The 18,722-nt window shown below is 41.4% G+C and overlaps 1 pseudogene; it reads right to left on the bottom strand.

Annotated features, from left to right (window-relative positions):
* Positions 1 to 15,126: 15,126 nt before the first annotated feature.
* Positions 15,127 to 17,331, bottom strand: LOC145099050 (auxilin-related protein 1-like; annotated as a pseudogene).
* Positions 17,332 to 18,722: the final 1,391 nt, after the last annotated feature.

The following is an 18,722-nucleotide window of genomic DNA, read 5'->3' as shown; positions in this document are numbered from 1 at the left end:
GCGCCTGGACTCGGCGAGTCCAAGGAATGGACTCGACGAGTCCGCGCTGTTTAATGAAACCCTAATTTCCCGGTCCTAAGCCCTATTTAAAGGACCTTATGCCCCTTCATTGCGGCTACCTTGTCCTTGAGAGCACCTAATCAGCTGTGAGTTCTTGTGAGTGAGATAAGAGGCCATTATTCACCAATATTGTGTGTATTTGCAAGAAAAGAAGGGGGAAATCAAGCTAGGAGAGTTGGGGAGCTTGGATCTACTTCCATTTCGTCAGAGGAAGCTTATTGAGGTATCATTCATAGCTTATTCTCGTATTTTTGTTGATATGGTCAAATCTAGGGTTTCTTCATGCCTTGTTTGCCTTGTATTTGGAGTGTGAGAGGTCTCATGGGGATATGGTACCTAGATATGGACCTTAGCAGGTCCAGAGAGTCCCAAATGCCATGCTTTATGTCCTCCTTTTGGGTTTGGAGGCTAGGGTTGCCATCTTAGAGGTCATTTCTCCAAAAAGAGCCTTGTAGGTGTTGCATGGTAGCCAAGACTATGACTTTACGTGATGAATGAGCTTAGGAGGGCCAGATCTATGAGTTGATGGAGCGGATCTGACCTCAGAAGCGAGATTGAGTTGATGCATGGCATGGACTCGCCGAGTCCGAAGAACAGACTCGGCGAGTAGCATGAAGATTGTCCTTAACCACTCACTGAGTGGTCTTGCCGAGTTAAGGGTTGACTCAGTGAGTCAGGGAGAGTTGGAGAGGGTTGACAGGTGGACTGAGTCGAGCTGGAACTCACCGAGTTGTTCTTGAGACTCGGCGAGTTGAGTCGTGGTGGCCCCGCGATTCATGCCAGGTGGGACTCGTCGAGTTGGGGGTGTACTCGACGTGTCAGGAGGGGATCCCAGAGAGTCAGTGAACACGTATAGACTCGCCGAGTCGCCATAGTGCACTCGCCGAGGCCGGTCAAAGTTGACCGTTGACTGTTGACCAGAGTTGACCAGTGTTGACTTGATAGGGGTAGTCAACCTTAGTGGTAAAAGTGTTAATTAGAGATACATGATGTTATAGGAGGATTATAGCTCGGAGGATCGAGCACGAGTGATTTCCGGGATTCACGAGTTATCGAGATATACGAGGTGAGTCTTCTCACTATACTTTACCTTGAGTAGGTAATCAGAGTTATGTGATAGAGTATTTGTATGCTATATGCCTGTTATGTGTTGTACTGCATTATTTCTATGTGATTTATGATGTGCATGTTTATAGAGTTGGAACCGGAAGGTTCCCAGAGTTAGAACCAGTGGGTTCACAGAGCAGGGTCTACGGACCCCCAGAGTTACAGCCTCGAGTGGCTAATATGTGTTTTGTGTGGTATTTTGAGGAACTCACTAAGCTTTGTGCTTACAGTGTTAGTGTTGTTTGTTTCAGGTACTAGTGATGACCGTGGGAAGGCGCCGGCTTGATCTGTACACACGCAGGGGATTTTATAATATTTGATCTTGGGATTTTGTATTATATGGATTGGAGTTTTAAACTTGATGTTTTATGAAAATTTAAATGAAAATGTTTTTATCTTGTGCGAAAAAATTATTTTGAAATTCACGGTGTTACAATTTGGTATCAGAGCCTTGGTTTGAGGGATTCGAGTACACCTTCGGGCGTATTTGAACTCAAACTGAGGATTTGAAGAGTATTTTCAAAAAGAGTAAAAGATTTTGGAAAACGTAGAGCAGAGTGTGTGTACGATCGATCCGCGCCCGAACGGTGATTTCCCAAAATACCCTCATGTTATGTGCTATTGATATTGATATGATGTATTCGCATGCTAGAGTAGGCTAAGTATTCCTATTAGGACTAGAGTGGCCTGATTTGTGATGCCTTAGCCTAGGAAGAGGTGAGCTGCTATGAGATGCTTGAGAGTGAGTAGGTAGCAACGAGGGGCTTATGAGAGATCTATTAGAGAGTAGCCTGTGCATGATAGAGTACTTGGAATTTGGGATCCGAAGAGGAGGACTTGGGGTGTATTCTGATACGGTGCGGACAGTAGTATTGGGCCCGTACTACTGAAAGCACCAGAGCGGTGTACAGCCCAAGTAAGAATCTTTGGAATACAAAGGATCAAGGAGGGATGAGTTGTCAAGTGAGATTATGCTCGAATGGATTCTAATTTATCGTATGTTGTATTTCAGAGGTAGATCATGGTGAGGACACGTTTGATGCCTGCGAGCAGTGATATCAGTGATGAGGAGATCCGCCGGATCATCCACGAGGAGGTGGCTGCGGCCATCAGGGCAGAGATACCAGAGATGTTCGGGTCTATTAAGACCATGCTGATTGAGACTTTTGACGAGCGTTATGCCGCTCTTTCTGAGGCTGCTGTTGCAGCGGCCACCGTAGCTATTGCTGCCGCTAGGCCGCAAGGTGGGGATGCGTTGCTGTTCCGGGAGTTCAGCAACACAAAACCACCAGAGTGTGATGGGACCCATGACCCAGTGGCAGCTATGAGGTGGATTTCTGACATAGAGGGGTGTTTCTTCACTTGCTCATCTCCTGAGCATTTGAAGGTTCGGTTCGCGCTGAACCAGCTTCGCTTGGGAGCGAAGGACTGGTGGAAGTTTGTGACGGCGCACTTTACGCCTGCTGAGCTTGCGGCAGTGACCTGGGAGAGGTTCACTGCCATGTTCCGAGATGAGTACGTTCCCTAGGTGGAGAGGGAGCGTTTGGCCCAGGAGTTTCTAACCCTCAAGCAGGTTACTGAGTCGGTTACAGCGATCACCAGGATGTTCCATGAGAGGGCGATGTTCTGCCCTGAGCACGTGTCCACCGAGCAGACACGTATGAGCCGATATCTGAGTATCTTGAGGCGAGACATTCGGGAGTTCGCGGCGAACTCCTCATACCGGACATTTTCTGAGCTTCAGGAAAATGCCCGGAAGAGGGAGATTGAGCTAGAGACTCAGGCCAGGGAGGAGGCGGAGTCTCAGGGGAGGGATCGGCGACCGGCACAGTCACAACCGGCAGCCAAGCGGGCCAAGCCCGCTGATCCCAAACCAGGGAGCCAGAAGGGCCGCACTTGTGGGAAGTGTGGCAAGGCTCATGATGGAGTTTGTAGAGCGGGATCTTGCTACAAGTGTGGCAAGGAGGGGCACATGGCCAAGGACTGCCCCAAGGGGTTTGCGGTGTGTTTTCACTGCAATCAGACCGGACACCGGAAGGCAGAGTGTCCGCAGTTACGAGGATCATCTCAGGGAGCACCTCAGGGATCTGCCCCTGCCGCCATCCGAGCTACAGAGAGTCGGCCAGTGAAGGCCGAGGCGCCGAGGGCACGAGAGAGAGCTTTTCAGCTGACCGCGGAGGAGGTCCGCGCAGCACCCGATGTCGTGGCTGGTATGTATTCTTTCATATATTTATTTTGATGTTGAGATATTATGCTTATATTATGTTGTGCGTAGGTACTTTTCTTGTGAATTTTGTACCTGCATTGGTGTTATTTGACTCGGGTGCGAGTCGGTCTTTTGTATCTTTGGCCTTTAGTCAGCATATCAGTGTTAGTCGTGAGGCGTTGAGTCGGCCTCTGAGTGTGTCCATAGCTGATGAGAGGGTGATATATGCCACGGAGGTTCTCCGAGGGTGCGTAGGCGAGATTTTCGGTGTTGAGTTCCCGATTGATCTAGTTCCTATTGCGATGGGTGATGTCTGTGTCATTGTGGGCATGGACTGGTTGAGCCGATTCGGTGCGGTTATCGACAGTGAGCGACAGCTGATGACCATACGAGACCCTAGTGGGGGAGTTCTTTCGGTGTACGGCGAGGGTATACGTTCAGGATCAGCGTTTTGTTCGGTCGCTAGGGCGAGGCAGTGTCTACAGCAGGGCTGTAAGGGTTTTGTGGCGTATGTGATGGATACACAGGTGAATTCCGAGAGGCCGAGTTCAGTTGAGGAGGTTCCGGTGGTGCGTGAGTTCCCGGATGTATTTCCCGAGGAGTTGCCGGGTGTGCCTCCTGTGAGGCAAGTGGAGTTCAGTATCGATTTGGTTCCGGGGGCCGCGCCTATCGCTAAGGTGCCCTACCGTCTTGCACCTCCAGAGATGCAAGAGTTATCCTCGCAGCTTCAGGAGCTGCTGGGAAAGGGGTTTATTCGGCCGAGCAGCTCGCCGTGGGGAGCGTCGATCCTGTTTGTCAAGAAGAAGGATGGTTCACACCGGATGTGCATTGATTACCGGGAGTTGAACAATCTGACGGTCAAGAACCGTTACCCGTTGCCGAGGATCGACGATTTGTTTGATCAGTTGCAGGGAGCATCTTGGTTCTCCAAGATCGACTTGAGGTCTGGATATCATCAGGTGAGGGTGCGAGATGAGGACGTCCAGAAGACAGCGTTCAGGACACGTTATGGGCATTATGAGTTTGTGGTGATGCCTTTCGGGCTCACCAATGCCCCGGCAGTGTTCATGGATCTCATGAGCCGAGTGTGTAGGCCGATGCTGGATCGGTCGGTGATTGTATTTATCGACGACATTCTGGTATATTGGAGATCTAGAGAGCAGCATAAGGAGCACTTGAGAGAGGTTCTCGGAGTTCTGAGATCGGAGAGGCTTTATGCCAAATTCTCCAAGTGTGATTTTTGGTTGCGGGAGGTCCAGTTCTTAGGACATCTCGTTAACCAGGAAGGGATATTGGTCGATCCGGCCAAGGTTGAGGCGGTGATGAGTTGGGAGGTGCCGAGGTCACCCTCCGAGATCAGGAGTTTCCTAGGGTTGGCAGGGTATTATCGGCGGTTTATCAAGGATTTCTCTAAGATCGCAGTGCCACTCACCAGATTGACCCGGAAGGGTGTTGCTTTTTCATGGGGCCCCGAGCAGCAGGCCTCCTTTGAGACACTTCGCCAAAGGTTGTGCGAAGCCCCGGTGTTAGCTCTCCCGGAAGGGATGGAGGACCTTGTGGTATATTGTGATGCATCGATTTTGGGGTTGGGAGCGGTGCTGATGCAGAGAGGGCGTGTAATAGCATATGCATCGAGGCAGTTGAAGCCTCATGAGACGAGATATCCCACCCATGATCTAGAGTTGGGGGCAGTGGTGTTCGCCCTCAAGATTTGGCGTCACTACTTGTATGGGGTTCAGTGTACGATATACACGGACCATAAGAGTTTGAAGTATTTGATGGATCAGCCCAACCTGAATATGCGTCAGAGAAGGTGGTTGGATGTGGTCAAGGATTATGATTGTGAGATCCTGTACCACCCAGGCAAGGCTAACGTGGTAGCCGATGCATTGAGCCGCAAGGCGGAGAGCACCCCGTTGCGGGATGTATGTTTGAGATTGACCGTGATAGCTCCAGTGTTGGACGCCATTCGTGGGGCACAGGCCGAGGCTATACAACCTGAGATGCAGAAGAGGGAACGGGTTGTTGGTTTGGTTTCAGAGTTCGTTACCGATGGTCGGGGGCTTATGACATTTCAGGGGCGTATCTGGGTATCGTTTGTGGGAGGAACGCGTACCATTTTGATGGAGGAGGTGCATCGGTCGAAATTTTCGATCCATCTGGGGGCCACTAAGATGTATTTGGATTTGAGAAAGGAGTATTGGTGGCTCTGTATGAAGAGGGATGTTGCATTGTTTGTTGAGAGGTGCTTGACCTGCCGTAGGGTTAAGGCCGAGCACCAGAGGCCGCATGGTAAGTTGCAGCCATTGGAGGTTCCCGAATGGAAATGGGAACGGATCACTATGGATTTCATCACCAAATTGCCAAGGACTGCCAGAGGAGTTGATGCAATTTGGGTGATTGTGGACAGATTGACGAAGAGCGCTCACTTCCTTGCTATCAGCGAGAGTTCTTCAGCAGAGAAATTGGCCGAGGTGTACGTGAGGGAAGTGGTATCTCGGCATAGGGTGCCAATCTCGATTGTTTCAGACCGTGATGTGCGCTTCACATCCAGATTCTGGAAGAACTTTCATGAGGAGTTGGGTACTAGATTGCATTTTAGTACCGCATATCATCCCCAGACAGACGGTCAGAGTGAGCGGACGATTCAGACGCTCGAGGACATGCTCCGGGCATGTGTGCTGGATTTCGGGGGTAGCTGGGATGTATATTTGCCCTTGGTAGAGTTTTCCTACAACAACAGCCATCATTCGAGCATTGGTATGCCACCCTTTGAGCTGTTGTATGGGAGGAGGTATCGGACCCCCATTTGTTGGGGAGAGGTTGGACAGCGGGTGATGGGCGGTACAGAGATCGTGCTTCAGACGTCAGAGCAGATCCAGCAGGTCAGACAGAGGTTGTTGACTGCTCAGAGCCGACAGAAGAGTTACGCAGACAGGCGCCGGTCCGAGCTTGAGTTCCAGGTCGGCGACCTTGTACTCCTGAAGGTCTCTCCTTGGAAAGGAGTGATTCGATTCAGGAAGAGGGACAAGTTGGGGCCCCGATATATTGGTCTTTTCTGTGTGATCGCGAGGGTCGGCCGAGTAGCCTATCGTTTGGATTTGCCAGCAGAGTTGGGGCAGATTCACGACACTTTTCATGTGTCGCAGCTGAGGAAGTGTATAGCCGACGAGTCGGTGGTGGTTCCATTAGAGGATATTCAGGTGGATGCGATCCTGAATTATGCTGAGAGACCAATGGCCATCAGAGATCGGAAAGTCAAGGTTCTGAGGAACAAGGAGGTACCCCTGGTGTTGGTTCAGTGGCAGCATCAGAAGGGGTCAGAGATGACTTGGGAGCCGGAGCGTGAGATGCGTGAGCAACATCCGGAGCTATTTGTAGAGCGAGACTTCGAGGGCGAAGTCTAGTTCTAGTGGGGGAGAATTGTAACAGCCCGGATTTCCAGGTATCTTTTATTCATATATTTTTGGTATTTTGTGAGGAGACTCGACTAGTTGGAGCTCAGACTCGCCGAGTAGGATCGCGGTTCTGGACGCGGGTTCGTGCCTGGACTCGGCGAGTCCAAGGAATGGACTCGGCGAGTCCGCGCTGTTTAATGAAACCCTAATTTCCCGGTCCTAAGCCCTATTTAAAGGACCTTATGGCCCTTCATTGCGGCTACCTTGTCCTTGAGAGCACCTAATCAGCTGTGAGTTCTTGTGAGTGAGATAAGAGGCCATTATTCACCAATATTGTGTGTATTTGCAAGAAAGGAAGGGGGAAATCAAGCTAGGAGAGTTGGGGAGCTTGGATCTACTTCCATTTCATCAGAGGAAGCTTATTGAGGTATCATTCATAGCTTATTCTCGTATTTTTGTTGATATGGTCAAATCTAGGGTTTCTTCATGCCTTGTTTGCCTTGTATTTGGAGTGTGAGAGGTCCCATGGGGATATGGTACCTAGATCTGGACCTTAGCAGGTCCAGAGAGTCCCAAATGCCATGCTTTATGCCCTCCTTTTGGGTTTGGAGGCTAGGGTTGCCATCTTAGAGGTCATTTCTCCAAAAAGAGCCTTGTAGGTGTTGCATGGTAGCCAAGACTATGACTTTACGTGATGAATGAGCTTAGGAAGGCCAGATCTATGAGTTGATGGAGCGGATCTGACCTCAGAAGCGAGATTGAGTTGATGCATGGCATGGACTCGCCGAGTCCGAAGAACAGACTCGACGAGTAGCATGAAGATTGTCCTTAACCACTCACTGAGTGGTCTTGCCGAGTTAAGGGTTGACTCAGTGAGTCAGGGAGAGTTGGAGAGGGTTGACAGGTGGACTGAGTCGAGCTGGAACTCGCCGAGTTGTTCTTGAGACTCGGCGAGTTGAGTCGTGGTGGCCCCGCGATTCATGCCAGGTGGGACTCGTCGAGTTGGGGGTGTACTCGACGTGTCAGGAGGGGATCCCAGAGAGTCAGTGAACACGTATAGACTCGCCGAGTCGCCATAGTGCACTCGCCGAGGCCGGTCAAAGTTGACCGTTGACTGTTGACCAGAGTTGACCAGTGTTGACTTGATAGGGGTAGTCAACCTTAGTGGTAAAAGTGTTAATTAGAGATACATGATGTTATATGAGGATTATAGCTTGGAGGATCGAGCACGAGTGATTTCCGGGATTCGCGAGTTATCGAGATATACGAGGTGAGTCTTCTCACTGTACTTTACCTTGAGTAGGTAATCAGAGTTATGTGATAGAGTATTTGTATGCTATATGCCTGTTATGTGTTGTACTGCATTATTTCTATGTGATATATGTTGTGCATGTTTATAGAGTTGGAACCGGAAGGTTCCCAGAGTTAGAACCAGTGGGTTCACAGAGCAGGGTCTACGGACCCCCAGAGTTATAGCCTCGAGTGGCTAATATGTGTTTTGTGTGGTATTTGAGGAACTCACTAAGATTTGTGGTTACAGTGTTAGTGTTGTTTGTTTCAGGTACTAGTGATGACCGTGGGAAGGCGCCGACTTGATCTGTACACACGCATGGGATTTTATAATATGTGATCTTGGGATTTTGTATTATATGGATTGGAGTTTTAAACTTGATGTTTTATGAAAATTTAAATGAAAATGTTTTTATCTTATGCGAAAAAATTATTTTGAAATTCACGGTGTTACAACGTAAGGCCTTTTCACGACATGCATGCCCATATTCCAGCCTATAAATAGACGCCATAAGCTCATTCCTTTCCCACAACATTTTCTCTCACTCACTCACTCACTCACTCTCTCTCTCTCTCTCTCTCTCTCTCGATTACTCTCGATTTGGTCCGAATTTTTCCTTAGTAGTTAGGATATTTTGGCAAGTCAGAAGTCCCTAGGATCCCAATATCTAGTAGATGTCAGCCCAAAGTTCCGCCAGTATAATTTTCGGACTTTTGTCCAAAGAATCTACGTGGGTTAAATTACACTCTATTTATTCTAGTGTAGCTTATGTTTAAAATTAATACTCATTGTTATGAATTTATAAATAAGATTTTTTAGTAGTTCTAATGTCGAATTACTGATTGATCTACTTACAAGGATGATGTCTAGGCTGGATTTAGTGAGGTGTTTAAAGTGAGAATTACAAACAATATACTATGTATACCAAACAGACCCTACCTTCGATATGATCCTACCTAGTTATCTGTTATCAACTATAGATCAGTATAATTTGGAATTAGTGATGGGTCTAGGCTATCTTTATTCATAAGGAATATTAGTCTAAGACTTAGTGTTAATTGAACCTAGGTCACGTCAAAGGAAAAACCAAGTGCTAAAGTGAAGCGTTGTCCAAGTTTCGAGTCTTCACTTTAGCAAGTGAGTGCATAGTTACTTTCATCTTACGCATAGATATAAAGTATTTAAGATAATTACATGCTATATGTGCCTATTATCTCCTGATATCTATGCTAAATGAACGATTTTTATATATGTTTTACTTGATTTATACTATATACGCATTTTTATACCTATAAATATATTAGGTAAAGATGGGTAGATGTAAGATGATATAAAGGATGAGAGATGAAAGATGATATAGATGATGGGAAGCCTTGAATTTATAGATAAACCAGTCATCTAGGAAGTATAGATGACGGCCACAAACTATTCTAGACAGCCTAATGGAACGCTAGCAGGCTCACAACCTGTAGGTGTTTTTCAACTAAGTGTTCACCAGGTGTACTCCATCCCCCCATGGTTGCCTTATTGATATATATTGCTAAGGAATTCCCTAAGCAGTATTGTCTATCCTGAAGATGATTCCTTCGAATAGGTCCCCTGAATTAGATGCTTAAAGATAGAAAGTAAGGATAACGGAATGTGTAATCGGGTTGAATGTTTTGATGAAAATTTATAACAAAGAATACAATTATTGTGTTTTGAAAACCCTATGTGCTCACCAGCCCCCCAAGCCTAACCCACCCGGTTTCTTGTATTTCAGGTAGTGGCACGAAAACACAAGTGTGATGCTATGATGAGCGATTTATGGATGCTTATAGACCAGTAGTTTAGTTAAACTAGTGTAAGGCTTGTATTATTGCATTTATGCTTATGTATTGTATTAACGATGATATCCCAACATTTTTAATATAAATAAAATACATTTCTTCGGAAAATGATATCATTATCATATTTTTGGGAACAAATTCCGCAATATTATTCTTTAAAAAGGATACTCTGATTTTAAATAAGAATAAATAAATCGGTCTTTGCTGGCCGTGAAATTTGGGGATGTCATAGAAGCTATACTAACTGCATGTTATCTTTTAAATAGAGTTCCAAACAAAAGGAACAAGGTAACTTCTTATGAACTTTGGTACAAAAAGAAACCAAACTTAGGATATCTTAAAGTTTGGGGTTGTCGGTTTGTTGTGAGACTAACTGAACCAAAAATGAATACTTTGGGCGAAAGAGGTATTGATTGTATCTTTATTGGATATGATGAGCATTCCAAGGATTATAGGTTTTATGTTATAGATCGAACCTAATGCTTATGTTTCAGTTAACACTATTATAGAATCTGGAGATGCAATATTTGATAAAAACCGATTTTCATCCATACCTAGACCAAAGGACTTGGTTTCTAGTTCCAGTCGAACTACCAAGGAAGTTGTACCTGATTGAAATGAATCACCTGAGCTCAGAAGAAGTGAAAGACAAAGGAAAGCTAAATTACTTGGTAATGATTTTCAGCTTTACCTAGTTGAGGGTTCTAGAGATAAAATTACAAATCAATATTCATATTGTTTTAGTGTTGAAGAAGATCCTAAAACATTTGATGAAGCAATGAAATATCAAGATGTTGTTTTCTGGAAAGAAGCAATAAATGACGAGGTTGATTCCATCATGGGGAATAATACTTGGGTCTTGTTTGATCTTCCTCTTGGATGCAAACCTTTGGGTTGCAAGTGGATACTTAAAAGGAAGATGAAAGTTGATGGATCAATTGATGGGTTTAAGGCTCGATTGTATATTCGAGGTTGTAGACAAAAACCTTGCATTGACTATTTTGACACTTATGCTCCAGTTGCTCATATATCTACCATTAGACTACTGATTGCCTTAGCAACAATTCATAATTTGGTGATTCAACAAATGGATGTTAAAACAATATTCTAAAATGGTGATTTAGAGGAAGAGGTATATATGAAACAACATGAAGGTTTTATTATGCATGGAAAAGAGCATAAGATGTATAAGTTGGTTAAATCATTGTATCGACTTAAGCAAGCACCAAAATAGTGGCATCAAAAGTTTGATGATGTTGTCTTGTCACATGGTTTCAAGTTGAATCAATCAGACAAGTGTATGTATATCAAATTTGATGAGTCTGGTAAAGGAGTGTTCATATGCTTGTATGTAAATGATATGTTAATTTTTGGTACTAATCAAACGCAAGTTGATATAACCAAAGAGTTTTTATCATCTCAGTTCTTCACAAAGGATATGAGGAGGCATATGTGATTCTTGGAATTAGAATCAATCGTGAACATCAAGGAATATTAATTTCACAGTCTCATTACATTGAGAAAATGATTAACAAGTTCAATTCACTACTAGAAAAACAACCTTTTACGACGCTCATTGCGCGTCGTAAAAGGCTCAGACGACACGCAAATGCGTGTCAAGGAAGGCCATGTCATAAAGAGAGACGACGCGCTTTTGCGCGTCATCTATAGACGACGCGCATTTACGACGCTCATTTACGACGCGCAATTACGACGCGCGTTTACGACACGCAATGCGTATCAAGGAAGGCCATGTCATAAAGGAAGACGACACGCATTCGCGTGTCGTAACCTTACGACGCGCGTGTTAATGACACGCAATGCGTATCAAGAAAGCCCCTGTCAAGAAAGGCCATGTCATAAATGAAGATGACACACATTTTTGCGTATCGTAAATTTAAATGTTTAAAAAAAAGAAATTTATATATTCATTAATTTTTAAATTAAATTTGCATTTAATTTCTCATAATAGAAATAAAATACCAAATACAAAAAATACAATCCATTGCATAATATGAAATAAAATTTCATACTCAAAAAATAAAATAAATTGCACAAATTATAATGTCATACAAAGAATCATTCAAATGTTAAACAAAAATAATACATTGCTAACATTGGTTATACATTCCTATAAAACTAAAAAATAATCATACAACTCTATTTCTTACTGGAAAGGAATGTCAAACATGATTACAAGTCTCCCTTAATCTTGATTACTCACCTGCTTAAGTAGAATGTTGTTGTTGAGAAGGTTACCTAGCAACAGAGAAAAATACAACACCTCTCTCACCATCACAACATCATTTATAGAAAAAGGATTGTCAATTACTTTCATTAAGACTTTCATTCAATCACAAAAATATTAAATAAAAGGGTGAAAAAAAATAATATACTTTTGATAAGTTGATCTCCCTTAGAGCAAACACAGCTAAAGCATTGAACAAGACCCTAGGGCCTTCTTCTAATGTAAACACAATGCTCGTCTGCAAAATTGAGGCGATAAAATAAAATTTGAATATTGTTTGGGTAGTTTATATATGATTTGATAATTTGATTTAAAATACAATAAAATAAATTATCTTTTTTGTTACCTTATGGGGCTTGTCAATTCCTGGGATTATAGGTTCTCTTGCTAGTATTAGATAACGAGTTATGTTATCTAAATCATCTTGAACATTCAATATAACAATTGTAAGACAAAAGGAGAAATGTATATTTGAAAATACTATGAGATGTGATTTTTTTAATGTTATCAATCCATAAATTAAGCGCAACAAATAGTTACCTATCTTTTTTAAAAACTTTTATGGGGGTATAATGACCGAAATGACCTTGTATTTATATACATGTCATAACTAACTACTATTTAACATAATATTAAAAGGTATTAATTGTAAATTCTTAATTCACCTTATGATCTTTTCATGTTGTGTCTCATGAGCATACACAAGCATCTCAACTACGTTCTCACTAGCGGTTCCCACCATTAACAACCCCATGCTGATACCCGCAGCTTAACGGCACTGTCTGTGTAGACACATCATACAAAGGAAACAAGGGATTGTGTGGGTTTCCTCTTAATAGAACTTGCACTACTTCATAAAATAATGAAAGAACATATGATAGATTCGCTTGAGCACTTGTAAAATTCTTGCAAGAGCTCCATCAACTTCACTTTCATCCAATTTAGTTCAGATAATTATTTATTACCTCGACATCTTAATTTTTTACAACTTGAAGCGAAAAAATGTTATCTTTCCATCAGTATGTTGTCCTTTGTTGGCCGATCAAATCTGGATAAGTTTTAAAAAGATACAAATTAGCAAACATACAAGGCTTTCATTATAAATATGAAAAGTGCTTATAAAATCATTAGTGAAAATACCCGTATTTCTTGGTGATCACTATACAATGGAACAAGAACTGAATAAAATAGTTACTTACACAGAAGTGTAGACTTTCTTTTTGGACAGCATCAGCAACACCTGCAATCAGAGAAGTCTTGTAAGAATACCCTTTTCCATAAAAATGTTAATGAAACTATGAAAGAAAGGATGGAATTATAAGAACAAGAAAAGTCAAAGTCTTGACTCGCCTTCATCCGTGAAAAGTGCATTGTATAGTGGTCCTTATGTGTTTGTTTATTTATGTTTGAGGATGATAAGATGACCGATTTCTCATCGAGCAATAGTCTCTACGACCTTTTGGTGACTAGTCAGTTGAAGTTGCCCTATATGAGTTGTTGTAGGAGGAACCTGATTTACACGACCAGACATTGATCCATATCAAAGTAGTTACCCCTGTTTTAAAGAAATTCAATAAAAGAATATAGTCTTTTCATTTTTGAACTCATATAAACTAAAAAAAGAAACAAATATTACCATGTTTGGCATGCAATAATCTCGTAAAAGAAAGTAATAGAAAGAAATTAATGGAATAAAAATTGGTAGTTCTATAATTTCAAGTTTAATAAAAGTGAAAATTCAAGAAACAACAATATACTTACATTTATTTCACCAAATAAATAGCAATTTCCAGCCTATAAAAAGAATAAAATAATTCTTCTTCTTTTCTCATGTTTATTCAGGATTGTATGCAATTTGAGATCTTTTTAAAGCTTCTTGCTAAATTGGAAAAACACAACGAATTATTTTGATTGAAAGCAAAACTTATTACCATGGTTTAACGTCACGAAGATCTATAAATAGGGTAAGAATTTTCTAAGCTTGTTATTTTCTGATGGACAAATTGCAAAGAATATACTTTTCCATGAAATTTTTTCCTAAAAATATGGACTTTTGCTATTAAAAAATACATAAAGATTAAGAAATCATGATAAATGAATAAACTCTAGGGGATGGTTTTGCTGTTTTATCAAATGATGAGCTGAAATAAATACTACCTATTAGGTTAAGTTTTAAACATACAACTAGGGTCTTTTTTTGTTTTTCTGTTTTTGTTAAAATGTCTCAGAGTGTGTCAGAATCAAGAAATATTACTCATGTGGTCAATTGAAACATCTAGGGGGAGCAACCTGAATGATGGAGGGTAAAAAAGTCATTTTAATGTAAGTAATCATATAACAAGTTAAAAGACAAGTTTTAGTTTAGTACCTTATTTGCTTCCAATGTAACCCCAGTGATATCATTTATGTATGTTAGAGAGACCTCCATATCGTAAGGTGATAGTTCAGGGCAAATGTAGGATTTTCCATCAGATTATATTACTTTAACTGGCTCCACTTCAAACTTTCGTTCATAGTATATAGAAAACATTGTCACCTACAATTAATAAATACATGCATAATTGTATCAATACACTTGTTCTTTAAAAATCATTTAAAAGTATGATTAAACACTTAACCATTGTGTTCAAGACAATCTTGACCTTTGTCAAATCAGTGGCTGTGCATTCAATGAACACGTTCTTGGTATTTATAGAAATAGCTGAGTGGGCTCCATTGATTATTGGAGGCAGAGACAATACACGTCTGCAAAAATCAATTGATCCTTTATAGATTATATCCCCATCAAAATGGCAAACATAGTAAAGCAAGAGTTACATATTAGAGTTACATATATGCAACAAATAGCAAAATGCTTTCACTGATTTTTTTATACTTTAATTTCTTCTTTTTGCAGCATTGTACTCTCAGATCAGTTGGTGGAGGGTGTCACAATTAGGGAACCACTCATTCAACCCACTGTTTGGAGACAAAGGAATGACCTCATATCATTGACGTGCCCCCGCTGCCCGTTCTGCCCTTCCCTTTGCATCAATAGCTGCCCGCTCACGTGCCTCAACTTGTGCTCTTTGAACAACAGCCCTTCCAGACTTCAAACGAGCTTCAGTAGCTTCTCTGTCACGTGCTTCATATGCTTCTCTTTCACGGGCTTCCCTTGTTGCCCTTTCCACAGCTTGCCTAGCCTTTTCCCTTTCAATCTCCCTCATTCTCTCTTTTTCAAGCCTACTTCTCTCTCTCTCTCTCTCTCTCTTTGTCTCTCTCTCTCTCTCTCTCTCTCTCTCTTTCTCTCTCTCTCTCTCTCTCTCTTGTTCTTCCCTCTTTGATGAATCTTCTTCAGTAGACATGTTGTCTCTTTGTAGTTTTATAGTTACAAATTCTTTGTTTCTAGAATCTTTTGCATGTTCTCTTTCCCTTACTTCCTTTGTGTGCCTGAATTTAGCTTCGGCTCTGTCCATGGCATCTTTCATTGCAGCATCAGCTGAGATTTAATCCATCTCTTCGCCATTAACATGGTCCACACCATTATCTTGTGTTCCACTTCCACCCATGGCAAAAGTCTCCAACTCATCTAATGGAGATGCTTGGAATGGGTTATGGCTTTGAGAGTATTTACCAGAATACCCTCGTTCGAATTTTGAAGTATGCCTTGGTATTGAAGAGGGAGGTCTTGAAGGTGGTGGTGCTTTGGTAGGTTTTATAAATGGAGGTATCTCTGATACAGTAAGCCATATATCATCAGATGGTTGTTCTTGTTCATGTTCTTGAGAACTTGTCTTAGTATATAAAGGTGGAGAAGCAAATTGATCAACAGACCGAAGAGAAGTTTTAGAGACAGGTGGCATGTCAAGGACAGTTTCTTGAGAATCTTGAAAATCTTCTACAAGTGCCTTCTTTGATTGGGTCTCGGGAAATCTAAAAGAAGATTTGTCTGTTGGGTCTCTATGAGTTCAACTTCTTAGTCCTTCTTTAGAAGGGCTCTGATCTTTTGCCTTGTTATTTGTCTCATTTGGGAATGCAGGTGCAGGCTTACCAAATCCATGAAGGGGGTCAATGTCATCAAAATCAAACACACCCCTACTTACTCCAACATTAGTGCTCCCGAATTTATTCATCTTGTGAATTGTTTCTAGTGGATCGATAAAAACACTTGGGGGTGATGTGACAGGTGTTGATGCAGATTCTAGAACCACAAATGGATCATCCATTGCTTTAGAAGTTTCCTTTGTGTTGCCAGTTGATGCTGGCACTGTCTCTGAATTTGACCTGTGAGAAAAGTATGATATTCCGCATTAGACTTTTCATATCATTCAATGTTTACCATCTTAACACATTTTAAAATCAGATTGGCATTCTTTTGTAGGCAAAATTCAGAAGCATAAGGGAACAAAAACAAAAAAGCAAGAGCTTCTGCATCTATTTATGCGCTCATTATAATCCCAGATTACAGCAGGAAATTGTAGAAATAAAATACCAGAGAAGTAAAATGTGGCATATTTAGCTTTAAAAAAACCAAAAGTAGTTGAATCCTTGAAAAGCTACTGACTTATTGGAGTTTGCATATCACTAGACTCCTTTATCATTAATTATATTACCATGGAATTCTTCTAGTGATATCAGTTCTGTAATGTGTAGGATAGCAGTTTGTTTCAGGAACATAAAGGCAAGCAATTATGATTCCACTTAACTTATGACTAATGATTTCTACGTTTCTATAGTTAATGCACAAACTCTTACAAATTAATTTTCTTAATAACAAATATAAGTTTTCACTTGCGATAGTTGATCCATATGAAAACCTAGCTATGATGCTAAATACTAAATAGAGTTATACAATTTCAAAACCAAGAGCAGATAAATTCCATAAATAAGTGGATGAAACAACTAAAACGTAGTTAAATCATAGCACAGTACCTGCTACTAGATGGAGAACCGCCGCTTCCAAATCCAGGAAGCAAATCATCGAAACCTCTTGAACTCTTACTAGACTACTGCTTTTGTGGCTCAACCTTCTCCGCTTGACCAAGATTTCCTAGTAGATCATCAAAATGATCACTCTGTTGACTCCGTTTACGGGGCGATGAAGTTATCAAGGAAAAAATATTTTCCTCGTATCTCGCTGAAGCAGAATGCATCGATTTGCTCTTTATTCCGGGAAATCCATCGAAAATCAAATCGTAATCGATATCTGACATGGCCGGTGTTGATCTAGTGTTGTTGGTGAATCTAGGGCAGCACCAGGAGGAAAATGCGAGAGAGGGAAGTGAAAATTAGAGAGAGGAAACGCGAGTTTTAAAGAAAAAAGTTATAGAACGATTATACGTGTTGTCGAGGTGTATAGCAGAGATGGTATCGTGATTAGGGTTTGCAGAGAGAAGGGAAAAAGAGAATGAAGGGGATCTTGAAGCGGGGTATTAAAAATTTTAAGAATTTTGAGTGGATTTCATTTCCCCCTTCCAAGAACGTGCGTTTTGAGTGAAAATTATAAAGCGACGTTCACTGACGGCGCACATTTTAGATATAGTGCCCTCCATGTTTTTATTTTTTTTACATGAGACACTAATTTAGGGGCGCGCAATAATGCGTGACCTAGATGCTTAACTTTTTTGAAGAGACGGCATTTTCTTAATGTCACTCTCTTTTAAGTAACATAAATCAATGAGTGTCATGGTTTGCGCGTCGTAAAAGGCTGTTTTTCTAGTAGTGATTGTTCTAATTTTTATTCTGTGAGTACTCCTTTTAATTCAAGTATAAAACTTATGCCAAATTATGGTGAAGCAGTTCCACAACTTGAGTATACAAAGGTCATTGGGTGTTTTATGTATGATATAACCAACACAAGACCTGGTATAACGTTTGTTGTAGGAAAGCTAAGTAGGTTTACTAGCAATCATAGTACTCATCACTAGCACTCAGTGTAACGCTCGTAGATCCGGACTATTCAATTTAGAGACGATAAGCATCAAAAATGAATTTTTTATGGAAGATTATTTATAAAGGGGTAAACTTAAATAAGTTGTAGTATATGTTACAAGGATTCCGTACATATAAAGAATGCCGAAATCCGAGTTATAACGAAGAAGTTATGACCTGTCGCAGTTTCGCGACAGAACCGACACGACACAGCGCGACGTAAATAGTGAATTTATGTTAGAGTGATATTTGGCCTTAGCGATCTAAATGAAAGTCGTAGAATACATTAAATCGACAACGTGCATAAAACGAACGTCTAAATCTGACTTCGTATGAGGAAGTTATGATTTTTCGAAGTTTCAGCATTAACAATATGCAGCCCGAAACTCGAGATTGAGGTCGAGTGATATTTAGCCAAAACATTCTAAATGAGAATTGAAGATCTCATCAATAGTAGTCCAACAATAAAAAGACAGACAAAAACGGAGTTCAGATGAAGGAGTTATGAATTTCGAACGGAGTTTTCCTGTCCCGGCCTACTTAAAATAATATAATAATAATATATTAAAATTAAAGTCAAAATTAGCCGACGAAGTCTAAATGAATGTTGTAGAGCTTGTTTTTACCTACTCGTGGATATAAAAAACGTCGAAAACGGAGTTCGTATGCGAAA

Source organism: Lactuca serriola, chromosome 4, assembly GCF_051521515.1.
Source record: "Lactuca serriola cultivar US96UC23 chromosome 4, Lser_US96UC23_V15, whole genome shotgun sequence".
NCBI classification, from domain to species: Eukaryota; Viridiplantae; Streptophyta; class Magnoliopsida; order Asterales; family Asteraceae; genus Lactuca; species Lactuca serriola.
This window is presented reverse-complemented; position numbering and strand designations above follow the sequence as displayed.